Below are 25,061 nucleotides of genomic sequence, written 5' to 3'. Positions count from 1 at the left end.
CTGGTCATGTGAAAGAACAGCACTAGATGAACTTCTACTAATTAAGCACTCTGTTTCTCTTCCTTCTCAAAACTGGAAGGAGGTATAAATATGGGAAACCACTTATGTTAATGTGAAATAGAGACATTTTTGGAATCTTAAATAATCTGAGTTGAACCTAAATCTTTGTGGCTCTGGCCTTGTTTTATCCAGCTCAGTTTGCCAGTCTGTAATCTCATCCTGCTTTGGAGCCTGGAAATGTTCTTGCTCACAATCTCAAAGCAGAGCAGATGTTGCATAAATAGAAAATAGGTTGTGTGCACAACCTAATCTAAGCACAGGGCACAGAAGGAGGTTTGGATGAATGTAAGCTAATCAGGGCACAGATCTGCTATACTTTGGGACTTAGGACCAAATTTTTTTCCAGCTATATTCTACTTGGCAGATCCCAAATATGCCATTCATGTTTTCCCACTGCATGGCTTGTGGGTGTTTTTAATTTGTTGAGAAAAAAAGCAATGCTCATTAGCTCAAGAACACTGAAAAAATGGGTGGTAAAATTTGTTCTATTCCATTCTTTCTTCCATGTTTGACAGATTTCTGCATCCACTGATCTTATTCCAGGTGCACAATAATCAAAATTCAGAATTTCATCTTTTGGATTCCCTCAAATGAATTAATAAAGCCAAATTAGCTGACTTAGTCCTTTCCTGCTGTGGGATGTAGAGCCTCCTTCCGCCTGACTGTATGGCTTCAATAAAATATCTTTATTAACTATCAGAAAGGCCCAAGGAGAAATTTGGTAAAACCCCCAGCCTATTTACCATCCCATTTTTGCAATAGTTGCTATTGCATCAGTTGTTTTCTTAATAAAATTGAGTGCCATATTTGCAATTTTTCTAATGCTATCCCCAATTATTTACACAAGAATGAACTGTGATTGTGCCAAAGTGTATTGTGTAGGGACAATGTGTCTGCCTACAATATTGTGTGTTTAGAAAACACAACACTGCAAACTTGATGTTTCTGTCAAGTTTGCTTTCTTCTGGAGATGCATATACATATATTTATTTTTTCAAGTGTTGCCCACAGAATGAGTTTCACATGTAAATGTTCCTGCCTTCGTGGTGAAACCACAGCCATGCACAACAGGCATCATCACAGGTGATTTTCATAGTCAGGTATTCCACAGATACAGTAATTAAGATTTGGAAGGGGGATTTGGAGTAGTAAGTGAGTTTTTGGCTCAGATGCCTGTGCTCACTGCTCAACAGGTTTGCAGTTACTTGGAGCTCCAGCAGAACTCAGAAGAGCTTCCAGAAATCTGACACACTGAATGCAATTTTAAGACATTCTTTGTATTACTAACTTCATCTTTAATTATTATAAGTAAATTATTTTAAGCATTGATCAGCTTGGAGCTGGAAAGCAGAAAGATCAGATTTATTTCCTGCTTCTCGTGCATTTCCATGCTGAAGTCGAGGTTTCAGGCAACGAGGCAAATATTTTTATGCAGATGCAAAACTAATCAACCAAACATGAAAATACTCCTGTGGGGCTTCCTGGAGGCCTTGCTGGGGATACTGCAATGCAAATAATATATAATGCAAATAGTAAATAATAGAGTATCAGTATTGTAGGACAGTAGGATTCAGCTGGGGATGGAACACACTGGGTGGTCCATGTGAGCTGGTACCACCATCCTTTTTATGATGCTCAAAATCTCATGGTTTTTCTGCCTGGATCTACTGTCAGGCTTTTTTCACTCTCCCAAAGTTCTTCTATAGAGTGCTCCATTAAAATGCATGTTTCCTCACAGATGATGTCATTTAAGTGGAAGAGAATTGGAAATCCTTCTTGGGCCTCCTGTAGTTTTTTCCTCTGTAGCTGGCTGAGCTTGAACTACTTCTCTTTACAATAGGATGATGATAATAATAATAATAATAATAAGTAGTAGTAGTAGTAGTAGTAGTAGTCTTATTTAGAATTAATTTTATCTATTTTAATATATATAATTAATTAATCTTATTTAAGATTATATTAATATATCTTACTTATATAAGCATATTAATATATTAATATATACTAATTATAGTATTATCTTAATTATATAGTAATATATTATGATAATAATCAATATAATTATTTTTATCAGCAATACTCTGTGTAATTAGAGAGTATCCAGCACTAACCAATGAGTGCATATTGCACCCTTTTCCCCCCTGTGATTTGCCACTTTTCCAGTACCAAGCAAGTGACCGCCTCAGCAAGGCAGGGTGGAAACTCAGGTTCAAAAAGAGGGGCTAGTAAAGTATAAAAGACCTTGGCATGTATACCACACCCCTCCTTTTGTTCTTCCTTCTCCATCCCCAAATCTGCTGAGAAAGATAAGGAATCAGATTGATACATTTGAGTGATTTATATCTTTTTAATTTTTAATGATTGGGCATTTAGTTTCATCACACACAGAAGAAGAAACATGACTGTGAAGGAAGAAGCATTCCCAACTGAATAAGTTTGTTTTTATTTTGTTTGACTTCGCTCTGTTTCAGGGACAAAACAGATTAGCTTCCCAACACAATGTCTGCCATTTTATCATGAAGTTTACAATATGTAACAAGTCTTGCAGAGCCCTGTTATGAGATAACATGAATGTGAAGGAATCTCTACCTCCACTTACTAAAAAACTACATTTTTGCTACAAGGAATTGTGGTGAAAAACTTGAAAATATGACAAGGGAGGGCAATGTAGAGAAGTAAGAGAAAGATAAAAGGATCTCAAATGCCTTGGGAGGCATTAGTTTAGGGGGGTTGTTTGTTTGTATGTTTCTAAGCATTATTGTTTATGGCAAATCTTAGGACTTTAAGTCTGGTCTGTGACTTTTGGGTAGTTGGGAGGCGTAGCAGCTACAATATCTTCCAGACCTTCTCCTCAAGTTGTTTATTTTCTCCTCTGCCAGAGCAGTGTGCTTGGTCTTTCCCCATCCCTGGGCTCTTGGGTCCTGGCAGTGCTGCCTTACTGTGACTGTGGAGTCTTGGCTTCTCTCTGACCCCAGTAAAACCAGTAAAGAAAGGTGTCTGGGAGAGCAAAGCATTTCCAGTCCTGCTTTCCCTCTCCCCCAGCTCAGCCTCCATCGTTTCCCTGGGTTATCTTCCTTTGGACTTGGCTCTGCAGTGAGTTGTCTGAAGGGTCAGCTGTCTGCAGCATTACACTTCTGGGAGAGCAGAAGGCAAGTGGCACAGATATAAAATGAGTATTTCAGCAAACATTTTGATCTCACTTGGGGCAGTTTGACAAAATATGAAATCATACCATGTCCAAATGCGTCTGTGCACCATCAGTGTCACTCTCATTTGCTGGAGCATCCCTGGAGATGTTGAAAAGAAGGGTGGATGTGGCAGTGTTGGGATACTGGTTGGACCCAGTGACCTTTGGGGTCTTTTCCACCCTTTGGGAATCTGGGATTTTAGGGAAGGTTGTGCTTGGGGTCAGCACCAAGCCTCAGCTCAGGGCAGCTGCATGTGTGAGCAAAGCTCGTTGTCCTGCAGATCCCACTGGTTTTAGGAGCAGCCTCTGCAGTTGGGCAGGTACCTGCTGTGCACAGCATGGGCACCAAGGGCTCAAATGGTAATTCCCCAGTCTCACCTGAAGGCATGGCTTAGAAACATCATTTCAGCCAGTTTCTGATCCATGATGGAGCAGTGAAAGCAGCAGTGCTTTCTAGAGGTGAGGCCACTCTGTAATCCAAACCAGGAGAAGAAATCATGTCCTTGCCTAGCCTGTTATTAGTTCCAAATTCTATGCAAAAGTTTGAATAGATTTTTCTTTTCACCAGACAATGCAACTATGACCTTTTTTCATCAAAAGGAAAGAAGCAGCAGCAACAATAATTTACATCAGTGCAATGACATTATTTGTACCATTGGTGAATTTGAAGCAACTTTAAAAGTTAAAAACAAACAAACAAACCAACCCAACCAAAAACTATTTGAGTATAGGAACAGGAATTTCCAGATCATTTCTTAACTTCTGTGAGCAAATTTCCTCCAGTTGAGGAAATTCAGAATAGTTTCCATTTTGATAAGAATGGAACATCCATTCAGCAGACAATAGAAGCTGTTTAAACCTGTTAAATACTATGAAATAGATGTGTACAGCTAATTAAGGTATGTGTTGAATAGTAATTATGTCATCCTGAGGGATTTACAAATAGACTCTAGTTAAAATTTGATTCAATCTTTTATCATTCACAGAAGGTGCAAATTATTATTCATTTTACGTGCTCTGATTTCAGTTCTAAAGGTAATCCAGAAAAAAGGGAGAGGGATTTCTGTTTTATCAGCATTGTTTAAGAACTAAGATCCCTTAATTATCACACTGTACCAATAGTCTGCTACCCAACTCACTGAAGCAGTCATTCAGCTTTGAAACTAACAATTTACCCTCCAAGCAAAGGGAGATCCAAGGAAAAGTGTTTAGTCAGCAGGCAAAGACACCAAATTGTATGTTTTGGCTTTTGTTGGTGTTCCTGTTTCAGAGCTGTGCAAACGTGAGTCATTTACACAATGCCTTTCAATCAAAGGCATCAAAGCAAAGGAGACAGATTTCACAAGGAAATTAAAAAAAAAAAAAGGCAAAGGTGAAATTATTTATGGGATCCAGTTCTTTTAAGCTTCTGGAACCTCTTTCCAGGCTTATGCAACATGAATAGACTCTTAGTCTTGCTCCTTTATGCAATATCTCATCATAGCAAGGAAGAATTAGATAAGATTCCTGATAACTTTGTTAAAGTGTATTATAAATTCTTTTACAAGAAAGTTACTGCAGTGTTTCTAGATTTATAACAATAATTGGCAATCCCCATAATTACCATTAAAGCTGGCCAAAAATGAAAAGAAAAAAAAAAGTGTTTCATGAAATATTTTTACATCTTGGAATGAAAGCTGTATCTTTCAAGGAAATTATGTCTTGCCCTGCTTAATGCCAAGTACTGAGGAGCAGGCACCTTTTAAGAGGGAGAGCAGCAGCTACCCAGCAACACTTAGAAATGGTGTGCAGTCCTTTAAGTTGAGCTTAAACAAAGGTGCTGGACTTCTTGGGAAAAATTATCCAGGTGTAAAACCTAATTTGCTGTGCTGTGATTTTATCTTTCCAGTGGAAGTGGCATTTTGGTAAGGTGGATAGAAGAACCCACATTATCTTTGGTTGGTTGGCTTGGTTTTCTTTGGGAGAGACAAATGGGCTTGACATAACTGGTTTTCTCTGCACATCCCATAACATTTAATCTTTTGACACAGCTGCTTGCTTGCAGTACAGTTTGGAGTGCTATCCACTCAAAAACTGGTTGCTTGGAATCTGTCAGAGAACTACCATATTTATGCATAATTTTTTTTTTTCATGCAGGCTCTTAGAATGTTTAATAGGGATGGCAAACACTGTAATGGAAGTGGAAAGTGTTCCCAGTTCTTAGCAAGATAAGAAAATGTTGTTTCTTATCTGTGATTTGAAAAGAGATGAAGGGTCAGTGAGGTAAAGATATGTGAAAGCTCTTTCACACTTGGTAAGAGCTACAGAGGAGGAATGTTTCTCACTGGTGCCTTGTTTGAGTGGAAAGGAAGAGAAAGAGGCAGCTCCTACGTAAAGGGAAAGGATAAGAAAAAATGTCAAGTAAAATCAGGGAAATGTGTTGGTTTATTTGCTTAAAGATACAGGTGCACAGCTCTGAGATTATTGCCACAAAGAAAAGAGCAAGTCAAGCTGAGGGCACCTTTCAATGCCCAATGTTGTGGATGCTTTGGGATTTATAAAAATCCATAAGGCTTCAGAGATAGCTGAGAGGAGCAAGGAGAGTGGGATGGGCTCCAAGCATGGTCAGTTTTGGGGGATTGCACAGGAATTTAGGGAAGCCTGTTGTTTTAGGCCCTGCCTGTCCCATCCAGTTCAGCTCCTTGGAAGCTGTTTTTGGCCACAGTGTTTGCAGGAGCTATGAAGATGGGCCAAGTTTGATTTCAAGACTCAGCATACGTGTACCAAACTTAATAGTGGGGCTGGTTGGGTCTGCAGCCACTTAAATAAATTATTTTCCTCCTCATCCTCAGCAGGTTTGTAGGTTATCATTTGATGTGGGCTGTAGGAACCTTTGCATACCTGGCCTGTGCTGATGTTTGGACTGGGAGAGAACTGATGCCTCTGACTCTGTCCGTAGAAAGCAGAAGAAAATTATAAATTATCCTGAGGTGGTTTTTTTTTGTTTTGGTGTTTTTTTTTTTTTTTGTTTTTTTTTTTTTTGTTTTGTTGTTGTTGTTGTTGTTGTTGTTGTTGTTGTTGTTGTTGTTGGGGTTTTTTATGGTTTTGGTTGGATTTTTTTTGTTTTATTTTCGGGGGGGGGTTAGTGGTTTTTTTGGGGTTTTGTTTGTTTGGTTGGTTGGTTTGATTTTGTAGCATTACAGCAGCAGTGGATGTATTTCATCACTGTGCTGAGCTATTTTTTAGCACATCAGCTTTCATTTGCACACATTTCATTTTTTTTTAATTTATTTTGTTTATTTGCACACAATTGGCCGGTAAGTGAGAGGTGCATGTCCTGTGTTGAGAGGAGTAAATGTCATCTCACAGACCTGGGGACCAGCACTGTCAAGTGAGAGCCTGAACAACTCCTGAGTGTGGGCTATCCAGAGTGCAAGGCCTGTGAGGAGCTGCTGGGGGAGCTGGGGTTGTTTATCCTGGAGAAAAGGAGGCTCAGAGGGACTTTGTCTCTCTTTAAACTCCCTGCTGGGAAGGTACAGCAGGTGGGGTCAGCTCCTTCTGCCAGGACAAGAGGACATGGCTTTAGGCTGCACCAAGGGAGGTCCAGGTTGGACATCAGGAGGAATGTCTTGACAGAAAGGGTTCTTAAACATTGGAATGGGCTGCCCAAAAGCCCAAGGAGCTGGCAGAGTCAAGGTCCCTGGAGGTATTCAAGAAATGACTGCATGTGGCACTTAATGCCATGGTCGAATTGACAAAGTGGTGATCAAAGGTTGGACTTGATGATCTCAGAGGTCTTTTCCAACCTAAATGGTTCTGTCATTCTTTCACTCTTGAGAAGAAACTGATTTGCTCTTTAGTAATCAGAATACATGAGAAATGTGTGACCAGTCTTTCTCCCTTTAGACCAAAGGCTGCAAGCTAAACTGGCTTTCAACATGAATGGGAAGTGAAATCTTGTCATCCTACTGCTCTTACTGGGATATGGGCACTCATTTCCTTCTTTGACAGATGAATACATGGGCTAAACTTTTGGAGCAGCATACTTAAAACTTGCATTTTACTTTTGTGCTGAAGAGTGCAAGTAGCTAAAATAGCTGGTAGTGCATGGAAGTCAATTTGTTGCTGAGCTTCTAATAGTAACAGATTTCAAAACTTATATTTTTTGAATACATTTTGGAGCTGGTGGAATGTTTGAAAGATTCATTTCTAACAGAATTTGCATTCCGTGTAATTTGGATTTAATAGCTTGGTATAACACAGGCAAAAGGGTTTCTGAGTATATGACTCTCTTTTTCCATGGCACAGTAGGTATTTCATCTTAATTTTTGGTTGCATGCTAAGAAATCAATATGTAAAGCAAGAGAGTATGGATACTTGAAAGGAAAGCATCAGAGAAGTTGAATAGTCATGTATTGGGTTAATATTTAAAACTGGAATATTTCTGAGTAGGAAAGGGCAATTCACAAACCACTTTTTCCCCTCCAACAGCTAATTCAGAGGCACAATTGTGTGAGCAGCCCCTTGACAAGAGGACCAAGTGCAGCTTGTGACAGAACTGAGTGGAGATGATCCCAAGCTGAGAGTCAGAACAGGATCTGCTTTTGAGTTCACCCAGCGACCTGCAGGTTTATTCCAGCACCCAGCACAGGTAAGAGATCTCCACAGATTCTGCATTTCCCAAGGTGTTGTAATATCCCAGCCATAACTCCTGCTCTGCAGAGCCTACAGGTTTGGAAACTGCAGTGCTAGGTGCTAGTGCCAGGTTTTGTGGGGTTTCACTGGGCTTTGGGTGTCTCTTGGTAAGGTCAGCTCAGAGTCCTGGTGCATGTGTCAGCAATCCTACCCCAAGGAGCTCATACACAGAATGGTATCTGAACCAGAATTTAAGATTAGAAGAGAACTGTTGCTTGAGCCTTTGTATCTCATGTCCATGTAAATCAGGAGAGGTTTGTTAGAGTTAAGCAAGAGGTCTAGGTCAAGGTGGGGAGTGTTGTTGGCTCTTGGCCTCTTGCTGGAGCCAATTCCTGGGGACAGTAAATTTGGTCCCAAACTGTGTTCTTGTTACAGAATATACAACAAAACCTCAATGAACTAAACCCTGAGACATTCCAGGCTGCCTTTTGAGATGTGTACAAACAATAGGGATCTAGCTGAGCGGGGTACCTGCCCATGCAGGCTGGGCCAGCTGCTGGCAGCTCTTTGGCAAGCTGCTGTTCCTGGGCTGATGGGCTGAGCCCTTCCAGAAGGCACTGAGGGTGGGGATGGACCCCCCGAAGCTTCCTCCTTGCTGTTTTTTTCATTTCTATATGCTTGCTCTTGGCATGAGGTGCCAGATTCCTAAGTAGACCCAAACTTTCCTTTTTTCTCTGTACAGAATAACTTGTCCATATAAAAAGCTCTGCCATGTGAGTTATGAGAAGTCATGTTCCATGGGAACAGGGGCACATGCCCTGCTCCTGCTAACTATATCCAAGATCATGAAGACTGAGGGCTGTTCTCCTCCATCATCATTTCACTGGGGGTGTCAAGAGCAAGAAATTATGGGATTTTATTCTTTGTGGATTAGTTTTGGTCAGAATTGGGGTTTCAGACTGGTAATACACTTCTTCCTCAGCTAACATCCCCAAAAGACCTCTGCATGAAGATGTAGGCAGTGCACTGAGGGTGTCCCAAACACCCTGTTTTACACCCCAAGTTTGGGGGTAAGTGACTCTGTGGTGTGGAATGAACCAGAGCACTTTGTGGCTGCTGCTGCTGCCACAGAAGACACCCCCCCACCCAAAATGAGGATCTACCCCTGCAGCTGCATGGGGACTGAGAGCCAGGATGCTGCCATGGGGCAGCAGCCACAAAAGCCACTTTCCCACAGATATTGTCCTGTCCTGGCTTCAGATTATTCCTTAATCATTAGCCCTAATGAATGGCTTTTGTCATAATGGGGGGAAAAAGAAAAAAAAAGGAAAATTAAAAAAAAAAAAAAAAAAAAGAACAGGAACAGACAAGGAGGAGAAAAGATGGGGAATAGCTGGGATTATCTGTGTGCTGTCTCTCAGGTCCAGTGACAACAGGACTACAATGGGGAGCTTTCAGGGCTGCATATGGTCTTCCTTCCGAGGGAGTTGATTAAGCGACTCCGGATGAAATTGAAATCCTGTGATTTGACCTTTGTCTGGCCTGGGAGGACTGCAATTCGCATAACAATTTCCTTTTGTTCTTTGTTTGGAGTTATTAATCCAACATGAGCCTCGAATTAATCAGGGGTAGTGCGTTGTTACATTTCTAATTCACAGCTCCACTGCTTGTGTCTTTTTTAATTAAGGCCGAATGATAGCAGGCCTTAGCCCCTGATTGCAACACTTACTAACCACACATTGAGGGATGAAGAGGCTAAATAGGCAGAATGAGATTACTTCAAGGTTTCACTTAATTGTTTTTTCCTTTAAGTAAAGAGCACTGAACGAACATTGTTAATGCCAGGCTGCCAGCATTTCTTTTCTATATGTGTTACTTGTGTGCAGGGTGGGGGAGGCTGGGGCTGGTGCACCAAGGACTCTAATGGCTCAAGGGTTTGTAAAACTGAAGCCTTTGGTTATTGATTTAAACCATTCCTCCCACCTCCCCTGGGGGGCAGGGGCAAGGGAAGGAGGAATGGAGTTGGAGAGCATTAAACTGCAGTTGGATGCGTGGATTTCTGAGCGAACCCATGGTTTGTGTAGTTTTTCTTGCTGTTTGCAACTGGTTCAAAGGTATAAAAGGCAGGAAGATTGAAGGCTATCAGAGATGCTGAAGAAATGTGCTGACACACACAAAGCTCCCCAAAGGCTGGGAGTGGTAATAATCATAATAAAACCAAGGCCAGGCAGTTGTGTCGCAGCAGATTTTGCTCATGGGAAGGATGTTTGGGTAATTTTCAAAAGCCATTTGTAAATTTGTATTGTGAGAGCCATTCAAGGCCACGAGGGCGCAGGTGCTATTCCAGGGGAATGGTGTAGATGATCTCAGACACATCCTGGGTAACACAGTCTGTGCCAGACACTCGGGATGCCAGAGAAGAAAACACACTGAGTGTCCAGCCTTGCAACATGGGTTTACACAAACGGTTCTGTTAACTTAGAAAAGAAAAAGAAAGTAAGGGATAACAGGATTCATATTGCAGGTTTATGCCCTGTGTTTTTACCTCCTATGGTGCAGTGCTTTGGATGGGATTGTTGTGGAGAAAAGGTTAATATTCAGGCTCCCAAACCTTGAGATGCTGAATGCACGGAAATCCAATTGAATTCCATTTGTGCCACACACCTGCAATATCAGCTAGAGCTCTGTAACTGTGGGGAACTAACTCTCTCTGAGTTGCTTCATCCATCCAAGGAGCTGGAGGAGCTCCTTGGATGTTTTCTGTGTAAAATGGAGAGCTGGTGTTGGGCATACCAGGTGCAGATACAGAGCTGCTGTTCTGACTCTGGCGTGGCATGTCCAGGGCCACAACACTGCTCCCACTTCTCTGAATTCTTGGTGTCTGGAGGCTGTTCCACACAGGATTATCTGAGCATGCAATGACGAAACCTCCAGGTAGATTAAGCAAAACTATGGTGTAAGCTCCAAGGAGAAAAATGTGCCAGGTAAAAAGCTTACTTCTAAATTTTAAACTTGGTCTGCTTTTTCAGATGAGCCTGAAAGGAACAGGCTTTATTTAGCCTTCCATAGGAATGTATAATATGTGAAAACAAAACAAAAAAAAAAAAGCTAACACACCAATCTTTAGATCTGGCTTTCAGTTGATGCAAGGAAGTACTAATGACTTCTATGATCAGTAATGTCAACACAGGATTTACACTGAACTGGGTTCACAGGTTCAAAGCCATTTTCTGTACTCTCCTGCTCTTTTCTTGGGTGCTGCCTGATCCTGTGTGTCAGCATACTTCTGGTAGATTGCCAGCTCCCGTGCTGGGAGAAGTCAATGGGATAAGAAGATGCTCAGCATTAGTTGGAGTAGGGCTGCCTGACAAGCAGTTCAAGTACCTCACACATTATTTTGTTTTTCAGAGGCAGTTTTGATGCTGTTACATTAAATGACACCTTATTCTGCAGCTGAATCACACTTTGCATGGAGAGAATAGGATTGAGCACACAAGGATCTGACCATCTATTGCTTGCTGTTTATTTCTATTTAAAGACTGAATGCTTCACATTTGTCCACCTTGTTCTCTTTTTCCTAGAAATCTTTGCTGTGTTTGTTTACAGCAGACCCAATTCCAAAATTGAAATCTATTTTCAGTGCCGTTCTGTGTCTCAAACCTGCATCCTTCTTTTTTTCTTATATTATTGTTTGAATGTTCACTGTTGTTGATTTAAAGGTGTCACATTACACTTCTAAAGGCTCTCAGGATCAATTTGTTTCTTATGTGAGTGTTTTGAATAATATCTCAAACCCCAAAGCCCAGTTGCCCTGTGTCCCGTTTAAACCCCATGGCAGTGGTCATTCAAAGTGGTACATTTGGGGTGCTTCTAAAATCTTCTTTTCCTCATCCTTGCACATAATGTTCAGCATTGATGTATTCAGTGGCTCTCACCAACAAACTTACAATACCATGTAGAGCTTTGAGAAGGATGAAAGAAGTTGTATAAACAGATGGCAGTGGAGTTGCAGGGGTTCTGGAAAAGGTTAACCCTTGCTGTGAACTGTCCTGCAGGATCTTGCTGGAGCCACATCTCCTGTCAGATTTCAACACTTGGCTTGCTCTGTGTAACACAGCATAACTCAATCCTTTCAATTACTCTGTGAAGGAAATTAGGCTTCTTGCCATTCTCAGGAACCAAAAGACCAGGTCAGGGTTCATGATAATGTTCCTCCATCCTCGCCCAAAGTGGGCACAGTTGCTCTTCTTTGAGGGACAGTCCTGGAAGATCTGTAGGTCACCAACACTTGCAGCCTCACCAATCAACACTGCTGAGCCCACAGATCAAGTCAGGAGTGACTTTTGATGCTGCTGCTCTTCCTGGCAGTTTTAGGCAATCTGTTGCTATTCCTGAAACCTTTCTGTTGGGATCAACAGCTGCCCTGAGCTCGATGTGCTCCCCACATCAGCAGTGAGCCTTGTGCAGCCCCGTGCCCCATCCAGGACCGTGCCCATCCCATGGAGCTGCTCCCTTTGGAGCTGGGGAACCAGGCTGGCCCCAGCCCTGCTCTGCCTCCCCTCTCTCCTCCTTGGGACATAAGGTAGAGATTAGTATTTAATGGTGCTTTGAGCTGCCCAGCGCTCCTCCCTCGGCGCTGTCTCCCCGCCATCCCCCTGCCCTCCCTCCCTGCCATCAATGGGAGCCTTTGATGTGGCACAAGGGAAGACTGTTGGCTAACAGTCTGGAGCTGCCTCGTTTGAGCCAACCACCACATGAAAACAAATGCGAGCCATCATATTTCATTAACGGGCTGCCCCCCGCTCAAGTGCCCTTTTTGATGTGGGAGCTCATCCTGACAGGAATCAGGGAGATATCAGTGTGATTAAGGCCAGCAATAATAGTTAGTGCATTGTATTGTAAATTACCTTTCTGGGCCCTGCTACTTTATCAGCCCCACTGGCCTTGGCTTGGGTACATTTTTGACTACTCTGTATATACAGTGTATTAGCGCAATGGAGATCATTATGTGGCCTGTATTTGAGTCATTTTTATTTAAGATGCCAAACAATAAGCTGTTGATTGGGGGAACAAGAGGCGAACAATAATGTTCTGTGTCACATAATACACCACCATTTTCCAGCTTTGCTTTAGAAGGGCCCTCTTTATTGTTTTTGTATAAAAATGGTTCTTAGGAGGAGGAATATTTTGCTGAGGTATGTCATTATTTTGCAAATTTCTATTATCTCATCATGTTGTCTTCATTGTAAATTGCAGCTAATTAGGAACCTAGTTAGAGCCCCAGCTTTGAGGCTGGCTTTTTTGTGAAAAGAGCCCACCGATTACCGCACTACAAGAGAGGAAGGGAGAGAAAAAGGAGATTAATCTGGTTACCTAGGCGACACTCGCTTCCATCTGCGAGGAACAATACATTTTTGTTTCCTTGGCTCAGTTCAGATCTGTTTTGTTTAGGGGGGAAAAAAAGAGAGAGAGAGGGAGAGGCAGAGAGAGAGAGAAGGGGAAAGAGGGAGAGGGAGAGGAGGCAGCCCCACAACAATGCTGGACTCTGTCTGGCCCCGGCTTACCCGCTTCCATCCCTCCACAAGTTCGGGGTCTCGGGGGAGTGGGAAGATGAAAGAGATAAGCTCCAAAGTTGTCAAAGGTCATAACCTTGCCACACAAAGCCAGCAGTTTTACTTCTAAATCCCCTTCTCCCAAAAAGCACTTAATGAAATAATATACTGTGCTTCTCAACACCCTGTAGTCTCTATTAGGCAGCCAGGCCCCAGAGATGGTGAATTTCAGGAGTCGGTTTAAACTTTGGGCTGAGCAGTTGCTGCCTCACTGTAGATGTGATGGGAATTTGCTTAGAGACACAGACAACTTTTCTTCCACTTTCTTTCATTAGCACTACTCTGGCTTCCCTGACACATGTTTTAGAGCTGCCTTCACACAAAAGGCACAGGTCTGTGAAGGCACAACATTCTTATTTATTTTTTAATTTTTTTTTTTAATTTCTATTTGGTTACCTTCACAAGGTCATGCCGTAGCAGTGACCTGTATCTCTCTTGCTGTGCATCAAACTGCTAAACCCTGGTGTGGCTTTTGCGTAGGGCAGACAATGCAGGCACATTATTTGCTTCTTGTTTTGGAGCAGCTTGCCAGAAAAGGGACGGAGGTAATAACCAGAGCTGATAGAGCCTGGCTGAGAGCTCAGAAATGCTCACGAGGTCTTGAGCTGAACTGGCTGAACCCACAGCCTTTCTGATAAGCACAATGCTTTCTCCAGGTGTTATGTCATCATGTATAATGTTTTACTATACAGCAGTGTTATGGATGATGACATAAAGTCACAAAAATATCAAAGTTACCAATTTTAGCTTGTCTGAGCTTTCCAAACCTGGACTGTGCTGATCAAATCAGAGCAAGTATCAGGTTAACAACCCTAAACCTCTTATTCTGCATCGCTCTGGAGTACTGTACTTACATTTTCTTCCTCTAAAGAAGAGTCTAAGAGCTGCTTCAGTGATATGTTGCTCACTCTAACTGGAAATGATGGTCATCGAGTTACAAAAATTGCAAGTGCTCTGGAGGAAGGAATGAATGAAGGTACGACCGAATTTTTGGGTGGGGAATGTGAGATATCTTGGAAGTGAAATCATAGTTGAATTTCCAGTTCTGCTGCTTGCTTTCTGTTGGATCTTGGCCAATTAACTTGGCCTATTTCTGCCTCGGACCTTGACCTACATAAAGCAGGCAAAGCTGTATTTCTCCACCACGGAGAATAACTTGAGTCTTAATTAATTAATTAGTGTTTTAGGAAGAGTTTGAGGTGCAGGGCTCTGGATATAGGCAGGACATTTAATCCTTACCTATTCTGTTTCAGTGCATGCCTCTCTGGGTACACCTGAACAAGTTCTTCTAAGTCCTCTCAAGTGAGAATTAAATCAAACATACCAGACTTTGTTAATTGGAGTGACTTGCTGAGATGTTTTGCAGACGTGTGGATGGAGCAGTTGCCACCTCACAGACAATTAGTTCAGTCCTCCAAGCTCTGAGGAGAATGTCCACAGTAATTCTGCAAGGCCATAACATGAGGTGAGGGAGGAAAAATGGCTCTGTGTTATCTGTGTGCAAAAAGGAGAAGGACAGCACCCTTCAGCACAAGATTGGCACTGTTTAGGGAAAGATTTGGAGAGTGAGGTATCAATCAGAGACTCTCAGCAGTATAAATAAAGGGAGAGGAATATTTTGCAAGTTATTTAAATGGCAATTTTCTATTTTAGTAGCAATGTTAATTCTGGAGAAACCAGAAATTTAGAATGCTCCAAAATTGTAAGGGACAGAGGGGTAGAGATCTTCACCCATTATTAGAAAGAACCAGAATTACTTCACATAACAAGTTAAAAATGTTACTTTGAGCTGCATGATAATTTGAGGAGACTCTAGAGTTAGCCTTCCAGTTCTTAAAGATGGGTGGAGAGTGGGAATTTAGTAACTTTTGTTGGCCTATATTGCTCTTTCATCTTGTGGAAAAGTGATGGGGTGTGGACGAGTAATGGGGCTCATCACTTGTTAAACAGACATCATAACATACATAAAGTCATGTTACTCCTCCTGGGGTGTGCTACCCATGCATTTGGTCACCAAAGAGCATTATCTCCAGCTAGGAATTATCAAGGAAAGAAAAAAAAAGGAAGGCCAGGATTCAAGAATTAAAAAAAAACATTTTAGAAAACATTTACAGGGTGACCCAAGAGCCCTACTGAATGCTGAAGCTACAGAGGTGGAAGAATATTCACAGAGAATTGTTAAAGTCTCAGGAAAGGTCAATGTTTGCTTCAGCCCCAGCATAAAGGGTGGAGCATTTATGGTCAATTCTGTTATTTATTGTCATCACAGCAATGCCCTGGTATGCACTTTTAAGGACACATTTAGATGTTTTGTACTTTTCAAGAGGAGGAGTGTGATGGTGTTCACAGAGGTTCTTGGATGGGGGAAGAGACGAGAATCTGGCTCCATGTTTCAGAAGGCTGATTTATTATTTTATGATATCTATTACATTAAAACTATACTAAAAGAATAGAAGAAAGGATTTCATCAGAAGACTGGCTAAGAATAGAAAAAGAAGGAATGATAACAAAGGCTTGTGGCTTGGGCTCTCTGTCCGAGCCAGCTGGGCTGTGATTGGCCATTAATTAGGAACAACCCCTTGAGCCCAATCCCAGATGCACCTGTTGCATTCCACAGCAGCAGATAACCATTGGTTACATTTTGTTCCTGAGGCCTCTCAGCTTCTCAGGAGGAAAAATCCTAAAGAAAGGATTTTTCATAAAAGTTGTCTGCGACAGGTTCCCAGAGCTCCAGGACCTTTCTTTCTCCTGGGGACTCCAGTGCTTCCCTGGGAGGCCTTTCCATCCTCATTGCTGATCCCTGGGAATTCTGCTTGGCTCCATCAAATCTGACAAAGCAAAAGCCAGAGGGAATATTTCTCCAGCCTCATGTCCCAAGTTTTGTGTTGTGCTTTGCAGCAATGCAGAGTGTCATCTTGTTAGTCTGAAAGCTCCTCAAAGGGTTTCTGTTCAGCCAGTCCCTCATCAGAGCCAGTTAAAGAAATTTAGCTCTTAAATTCCCTTTCTTTTGAAACTCTTTTTTTTCTGTGTTCTGTAATGGTTTCCCTGTGTTTCCAGTCCATTACTGTCAGTTCTTTTTGGAATGTCAGATTGCATAAAAGTTGCTATAAACATTCAAGCAGAGCTTGAAGCAACCCCTGAATGAATTTTGTCTTTGCAAACAAAGTCTTTGCTCCTGCACCAAAATAATTTCTGAATAATCATTGGAAGTATGAAGATCTGTGTTTATTCCAAGAATTGGTAATTATTTTTCATATTGGACTTTGAGGAGGTGTGAAGAACTTGGAGGGACAAGTTACAGTAGTTCATGTTTCTTGGTCTGGCACTTTAAACTATTTTAATTGTTAAATTCTCTTCACCTTAATGAGAAATTTCCCTGGGAGAATAGGACCCATGGCAAATATTTGCCAGATAAGCAGCCCTCAAGTAGCCACTATCAGTGGGAAGTTTGGCCATTTAAACCACACTGAGTCAGAATTTATGTTGGAGCAAACCCTCTGAAAACCATCTGGTTCAACCCTTCACTCAAAGGAGGTACAGCTGGAAGTTAATTCAGGTTGTTCAGGATCTTGTTCTGTTTCCAAGCACCTGGTCCAGTGCTTTATCACCCTCACTCCCATTTTTTTCTGTATATTTATATTTTTCTATATATTTTTGTTTCTTTTGTGCTAATTGCACTGCTGAACAGCCTAGGCTGGATTCCAGTCACATTCCAGTCACATTCCAGGACCATGTCAGATGTATCTGTTCGATGGAGGGAATTTACCTGGCATAGGATTGAACATCAGTGCATTTTTTGGCAAACATGGGAGATGCTCACTGTGGCTGGATGCCCTGAGATGACAGAGCTATTGGTGTACCTTTGCTGCCAGAGAACTTGGTGCTCATGAGTGACCTCCTGTCACCAGCACAGCTCTCTGACTTCTGGCCATAGAGAAGAAATGAGGGAGGAAAAGAGAGAGAAAATCCTCCTGTTCCTTAGGAATCAATGTCCAGTCTAAGGCAGCAGTGTTCAACTCACAAATACACAAACGAGCTGTAGATCCCCTTGTGCTTTGTCCCTTTCTGGGCCACACCACATCAATGGCTTGACTGGGGGCACTTGAAAGGACTTGAAAGCAAACAGTTTCTGACCACTTTCACTTCTTCCTTTCTTTATTTTATCCATGGCTACCCAGCCCCAAAATGAGAGGGCTTTTGTGTGTCATTTGTATTTTCTCTGTGAGCAGGGAGCTATGTTTAGATTCTCATGACTGAATAAATTTTTTACAGATAAGAGCTTTCCTCAAGACAGGCCCTATCATGTGGGCATTCCATGAGACTCTTTCTCCATTCTACTTCATCCTCTTTCTGCTCCTTCAAAAGTGAAAAGGACCAGTGGAAACAGATTTTGGGGAAATATCCATGGTTTAAAGGATTTCCCAGGTTAATATGGAGCCAGCAAAAAAACTGTGCCCTCCTCTGCAAATGGAGCTGTTCCCTGTTAGCTCTTGAGAGAAGCTGACAGATACACCCTCTATTTCTTATAAAAATTATAGACTGGGGGTCTTTGAGGAGGTTTTCAGTCCAGTGCACAGAGATTTTGTTGGCTGCTTTGTTAAATCTTTCAGTTCAAAGTGCAGAGAGTAAAACAGATGTGTTGCCAGCAAATACAATTGAAAATAATAATTTGAAAAGAATAAATTAATACAATTAATAAATACAATTAAAAATATATTGAAAATAATAAATTAAACCCCAAAATGCAAGCTTGGCATAATAGTCTTGATATTGTAAAATAATGGTTCCTACATCTTTTTTTTTTCTTTAACTTTTTGTTTCTGGACTTCTTCAGTGCATTCAGCTGGGCATTAACAGTAAATCTCAACTTTTTAAAAGTGAATCCCAATGTGATCTAATGTGATCATTGATTGAAGGACTTGCAGCTTTCAGAGAAGCACAGGGTGGAAGATCTGTGAGCAATGAAGGCTAATAGAAGATTCAGCAAGTTCAGTTTGGATCAGCTCCTGCAGTCTTGGCTATGTGTAGGTCAATAGTTGAGAGGTCTGGAGTACTAGTTAATGTCATTATTGCTGAAAACACCCCTTTAGACAACAAAAGGGAGTGCAACATTCACAAGAAAAAGATGTTATACACAGGTGTTCAAGTGTGTGCAGCATTTATCAAGAACTCAATTTGAAACAATTTATATATGCATTTTTTTGTAATTGAGCCATTTAAAAATGCACAGTTGATTGGCTGCCTTTCAGAAGGAAAGTTATTTCCTTTGCTAGTGCCCCCTATGGACCTGCCTAGGGGGGACTGCTGAAGAAAATTTACACTTTCAGCTAGTAAAGAGCACATTGATTGCTCCTTCTTCAGCCTTTCCCTCTGGAACTTCTCATCACTCATCATTGATGAGTAGTAATTAAAAAAATAAATAAATTGAGGGAAATTGAAGGACTGATGCTTTGAAAAATGTGGTATTGTAGGTCAGATTGCAACAGAAGAAGACAAGGAAATTAAGATCTCTCAAGAGTTTTTCCTTCTCAGCTGTGCTTGTACATGGTGTTACAGTGAAACTCCCTAAACTGGGCTGATTGCAGACACTGGATTGACTGAGAGCTTTTATAATTTAGTGTAAAAGTCAAGCACACTGTGCACTATTCTCCACACTTTCTCAGCTCCGCCATCTCATGTATATTTTGGCCTTGAAGGACACCCTTTCTATAGATAGTGCTTTGTTGTATGGAAATGGTTCAACAGCCAGATGAAGGCTTTGGCCAGCAAGTCAATAAAACTTGCCGTGAATCTGCACATTTGCTATTGCATTCAACTTTTATGCTTCCAGAGTGAAGATGATTAACTTTTAAAAAGTTTGGAGAAGTTGACTTTAAACATTGTTGACAGTTTCAGGAATCATTGGGCAGCCTGACATAATGTTATTCATGATGAGAGTGCTGTCAGCACAGATCAGAAGTGATACCAGACAGAAATGGAAGGCAATATTTTCCTTATAGGTTGTGGGGATTTAACCGTGTGACTTCTATTAATAATGGGAGTTTTGCAGTTAACGCCCCAAGCATCATCTCCCCCCCACACAAAAATGCTGAAAACGTGCCCTGTGGTGTAGCTTGGATGAAATTTTATGTTGGTTGTTGTTTGGACATTGAAGATCATCTCATCTGAGCAGTCACTCTGCTTCCAGTTTCCTCCAGGTGCTGCTGAGGAGCAAGCAGGGAATTGGTTGTGGTTTAACCCCAGCTGGCAACTAAGCACTGCACAGGCTCCCCTTCCCCTTCCAATGGGGCTGGGAAAGGGGAAAAGTGAGAAAACTTATGAGTTGAGATATGAAAGGTTTAATAATTGAATTAAAGAGAAATAATCAATTGCTGTAATGAAAAGGAGAGTAACAGAAAGAGAGAAAAATAAAGCTCAAGGCAAACAAGAGATGCAAATGAAATTCAGGCGCGATGCTCAGTGTTCCTGAGCCATCAGCCACCTTTCCTCCTGAGGTCCTGGCTGTGCCCTGGTGCTCCTCCAGCCCCTCCCAGGCAGGGCACTGACAATTCCTTAGCTTGGGGTAGATGCTGCTCAGCAAGAGCTAAAACTGCAGAGTGCTATCAATGCTGTTCTCAGCCTAAACCCAGACCACAGCTCTGCACTAAGCACTGGGGAGAGAATTAATTCTATCCCAGCCAGAACCAGGACAGAACTGCTGTTTGGATGGAGGGAGGAGTTTGGGGTTTGTGATCTCTGATTTCTGTGCATTCAAGGATCAGCGGCTGTCTCCCAGCAAAGGCACTGACTTTGGGCAGACCTCACTCTTGGTGTTCATACAGCAGGACTGCTCAGCAGGACCCTGTCCCCACTCTGCAGTGGCACAGCAATGCCTCTAGTCTCACTTGACAGAATTCCTGAGTGAGTTTCTGCTTGGTCCTTTCTTTTCCTGGGGTGTATTCTTGCTGAGTTTCCAGTATATGGAATTGTAGCTTGCTTCAGATGATGCAGATGATATTGATAACTGGCCTGGAAAAGTCAACATGAGGGAAAGGATGAGATGATACCTGCAATCATTTTCTTTCTCTTCTACTCTCCAACTAACCACTCTCCAAGATCTGCAATGTTTGGGACATTAGGCAGAGGAGAGGACACTTTGTATGAGGAGTCCCTCTGTGCTGTCATCCCTGGGTTTGTGTATGGCTCAGGGAGGCAGCAATCCACCGAAAAATGTCTGAATTTTCTTTTAAATTAATTTATTTCTACTCATCTTTAGAGCTTATAGAAATGTATGGACTGGAGAACTTCTTCTCCAGCAGCAGTGTGGAAGAAACAAGTTTAAAAAATGAAACCAGTTTAAAAGTATTTTGTAACTGCCATTGCATCCCTTAGTTAATGTATTTCCATGCCACAAAGCCAGGGCTGTGCCACTGCAGAATTCACCTGTTTCCCTGCACATCTCAGTGGTGGATAAAGCCACAGGTGTTGGCTACAAACCCAGCCCAGCAGGAGGTCCAGCTCCTCCTGCTCATTGGCTTCCAATGTAAACTCTTTTTTAAGGATGAGATTGTATCTCTGTGTTTGAAAAGTGTGCATTATTTTGTGATTGCTAATGTAATAAAATAGTAATAATGGCATCTTTGTATTTTTTATGGCCACTAAGTGTTTTCTGTCTTACTGTATCCATAATTATTTTTCCTTCCCATACATTTTTTTCAATTAAATTTTGATGCAATTTGGAGAAGGGGAGAATAGAGGAAGCAGAATGTAGTAAACCATCCAAATCTGTGCTGAAAATGTTTGCATGCTTCTACTGAAAGGTCTTGCATTTCATTTTTAACCCACAGCTTCAATCCACTCTTGTTTCTGTTTGCCTTTAAAGTATTTCCAGTCATTGTATGCTTATAAAATAATTAGCATACTTCAGAAACTACAATTTCTGTAAAGCCAAGGTTTCTATGGTATGAATTTTTCCCAGCTGTGCTAAAACACTCTTGAAATTAACATTAGCTTGATGAGACTTATAGGGGACTTGGTAAACAGGAGCAGCCTTTGTGCTGCTCTAGCTGAGGTTACCTCAGCACTTCCCATGAAACCTGAGTTTTCAGGTGTTTTTGGCTGTCCCCACATTTGTTGCAGTGATGTTTTTTGTAATAATTTCAGGGGTTTTCTATCTTATCAGATTCAAATTTAAGATAATGGAATGATTTCCTCCTTGAAAATTCATACCATAGAAACCTTGGCTTTACAGAAATTGTAGTTTCTATGGTATGCTAATTATTTTATAAGTATAGAATGACTGGAAATACTTTAGAGGCAAACAGAAACAAGAGTGGATTGAAGCTGTGGGTTAAAATTGAGATGCAAGACCTTTCAAACCTTTTGTTTGGGTTTGGTTTTTTTTTTTTCCTTAATACCATTATGCAGACTTCCTTTCTTTTAAAGCAATTTGTTAGACTATTCCTGATGGCAGTTACCTTTGTTTTTGCGTGCACATCTCTTAAATATTTCAGGGAGGCTTGATCTTGCAGAGCCCTGAGCAGTTGCGGGATGGAATGGGAGGGAGTGCTTTGTGGGATGCTCCCTGAGAGTGCTGGGGCAGGAGCAGAGCAGGGTGAACCCTGCCCCTCCCTGCTCCTGGCAGTCAGAATCTCACCTGCTGCTGGGGTTTGACCCACTGCAGAGTGGGGATGGGAACATTTGTGTCCCTTCCTGCAGTTTCCTTTGCTTAATCAACCCCTGCTTGAAAAATTCTGTGAATTCTTATAGAGAAGTGCATGTTTGACTTTGTTTATGGGCACTTATAAGCATGCAAAATATTTATTTATTCCAATTTGATGGAGTGATAGTCCCAGCTTGACTGCAGATGTACTACAAAATGACTGAGAAACCCCTTTGTAATGCCTCAGACACTGTAATGTGCAATCCATGGCCCATCCTTTAAACTCTTACGATGCTAAAACTTGGAATTGCTGCAGAATGCCAGGTAAAACTCATCTTTTTATGTAGAAGTTTAGGACAGTTATACATTTTTATGCTGATTATGAACAGTTCTAGTCTCTGTGGCAAATGTTATAATTTATAAAACTTCTGAGACAAGCTTGAGGTGTTCTAAAAAATGCAAATACAAAGGAACTTGGTGTTCTTCAAATGCTTCTCCCCAGGGTAAGGTTGGGTAACCACTGATTGTTAAAAAAAAGAAGTGTGGCTTGCAAGCCTGAGCTGTGTCACGGGACCAGCCACAGGGGCACACTCTGACAAGGTCTGGGAGCAGCCTGAATCTGGCACTGCCAGCTGTCTGTGGGGCTCCCACACATGCTCAGCCCTATTCTGACAGGGCACAGGGCTCTGGGGTTCCTGCAGAGCTTTTCCATCTCCTGTCTGTGAGCCTCCCCTCCCCGTGGCGCTCCATCTCTGACAAAAGAGATAAAAGTGCTGGTAAAAATGCAGAGGAGGATTCTTCATACAGCTCTGGAGGGCGAGCTCCCAGCCAGCCCAGCAACAATGAGTGTCACGAGCAGAGGGAGTGACTCTGAATTTCCCTTCTATGTTTCATGTTGGAGGAGAGCTGGGATCCTGGCTGCTTGAAGCAGCTCATGCCTTTCTGCTGAGCACTTTGTTGTGGCCTGCTCAGCTGATCTCCTTTTTCCTGGGTGCATGAGAAAATGGCATGATGCAGCCTGACTGCATGAAGGCCCAGGGCTATGGTGTTTAGCTTCTTATATTTTTTCTCAAAATGTGGTTTCACTCCTGTCCTGATGAACAAACGGCCAAAAGAGCCTTGATTGTCAGGAGACACTCTCAAATTTCATGTACCTGGCTTTAATCCTGATAGTTATCAGCAAACTAAAATTCCTGACTTTATTTTGGTTAGTGTCCAGGGGATAAAGAAGATGACTCTTCCACCTACACCACACATGGCAAGGTTTGTGTTCTGTAGGGTTTTCTTCCCTCTGGCAGAACTCTGGCACTGTATGTGAATTAATTCCTTAGCTTTGGATGGGTGTTTTGGGTCTGGGTGATGATGTGATCTTTGCAGGCAATTCTGGGTGATTAATCCTCGTGCAATTACTGCACTCAAAGTGCAGAATCCATCTACCCCAGAGACTGAAAAAAAATCTGCTTGTATTAATTCCAGGTGAAGTGAGGCTCTTTGTAATAAACACTACAATGCATTAGGCACTAAGGGATTCCTGGTTTACCCTGTCCAGCACTTGTTTCCTTGCTGCTGCCATCCTAATTACCAAATTTATGCAGATATTTGCTGAAGTTTATCCAGGTACATGGAGCACTGAGGTGTGAAGGTTTGTATTATGGAGTGACTTGTTTAGTGTCTCTTGCTGAGGACTTGGTGACATGGATTCTTTGTTCCATATATATTCATTTCCTTTATGCTTTTAGCACAACTTGGATTGAGCTACTAATCCAACAGCCATTAATGGTTTTAATCTGGCTATGAAAAGCACACACATGAGGCAAGTTTTATTCTTCAGTTCATCTTGGTTACAGGAAAGATAACCCCCTCAGGGGTTGTGTCTACAAGCACCAGGGACTTCTCAGAGGAAACTGCACTGACAGATCTCAGGTCAATACCATAATCATCCCTCACAGAGATTGATTCCAGGCATACTGTAGGTAATGGATATATTTTTGTTCTGTTGGGATTTATGTCACTTTGTGGTCCAATTGTGCCAGACATTTTGTCCATCAAAGTAGGAGCATCTACACAGAGCAATAAAATAACAGCTTGTCTCCTTGGATCTAGCAAATAAAAACCCAAAAATACCTTCTGATCCTTCAGGCTTCTCCAGATCTGGAGCACTGCAAAAGACATATTGCAGTAGTGTTTATTGGCAAAATTTGGCTGCCTGTGGCTTTCTGGATTCTCTAAATAAGCATCTGTAAAAGGTGATGGTTTCACCTGGATCCTTTCTGGGGTCTTCCCCTCCTTGCTCTGTACCCCCTGTGGATGGCACATTGCTCCAGAGCAGCTGGATAAAATCTAATGGTGTGACACAGAAAAAGGAAAAAAAGGCAAACTGCTGGCGTGAAAAGGAACTGCTCAGAGTGTTAGGCCTGGAGCAAAAGATCTTGGGTGGCCCCTGTGCCTCTGGATGTAGTGGAGGGGATCTCTGGGAAAAGCCAGTCTTCTCTCTGGCAGGGGAATGGCAGAGCAATCTCTGTGTGTTTATGGGGCTGGGTAAAACGAGAATGAAAATTTGATGGATTTGGGTATAACCTCAGTCACTCACAGCTCAAATTCCTGCCTTGTCCTTCCTTGCCACCAACACGTCCCATGGCTTCCTTTACCCTCTTTCCTTCTGCATTTCCCTTTTGACTTCTTCCAGCTTCCCCCCTGCACGTCAAGTCCTCGCCCTGTTTCCCTGGTCCTTTCCGTCTCCCTTGTTTTCCCTGAGGAACATCCCTTTTGTTGCTGTTCTCATCCAGCCAGCAGCCAGAGCTGCTCCCAGCTCTGGGAGCTCCTCTGGGGTATCCAGGAGAAGCCCCTGGCATGTTGACACTCTGGGATGAAGTTGTCAGGATGGCTGCTCAGAGCCCTGGCTGATCTGACACTGTTGGCTTTCCCTGCAGTTTGGGTGCAAAAGAAA

The 25,061-nt window shown here is 42.1% G+C and overlaps 1 protein-coding gene across 13 annotated transcripts in view; it reads left to right on the top strand.

The window, feature by feature from the left end:
* The window catches only part of SOX5 (SRY-box transcription factor 5), a 608,636-nt gene that overhangs the window by 278,793 nt on the left and 304,782 nt on the right, over nt 1–25,061 (top strand). For 12 of the 13 annotated variants that reach the window (XM_071417998.1, XM_071418001.1, XM_071417994.1 and 9 more), the window contains one exon: nt 7,718–7,877. The exons of the other annotated variant lie outside the window; for it this stretch is intronic. The gene's annotated coding sequence lies outside the window, so the exon portion shown is untranslated. The remainder of the gene's footprint in view (nt 1–7,717; nt 7,878–25,061) is intronic. 13 annotated transcript variants of the gene reach the window in all.

The sequence above is a fragment of the Agelaius tricolor genome, unplaced genomic scaffold, assembly GCF_023055355.1.
Source record: "Agelaius tricolor isolate 1412-34295 unplaced genomic scaffold, bAgeTri1.0.p SCAF_72, whole genome shotgun sequence".
Classification (NCBI taxonomy): domain Eukaryota; kingdom Metazoa; phylum Chordata; class Aves; order Passeriformes; family Icteridae; genus Agelaius; species Agelaius tricolor.
The sequence above is the reverse complement of the archived record's forward strand: the minus strand, read 5'-3'. Positions and strand labels throughout refer to the sequence as shown.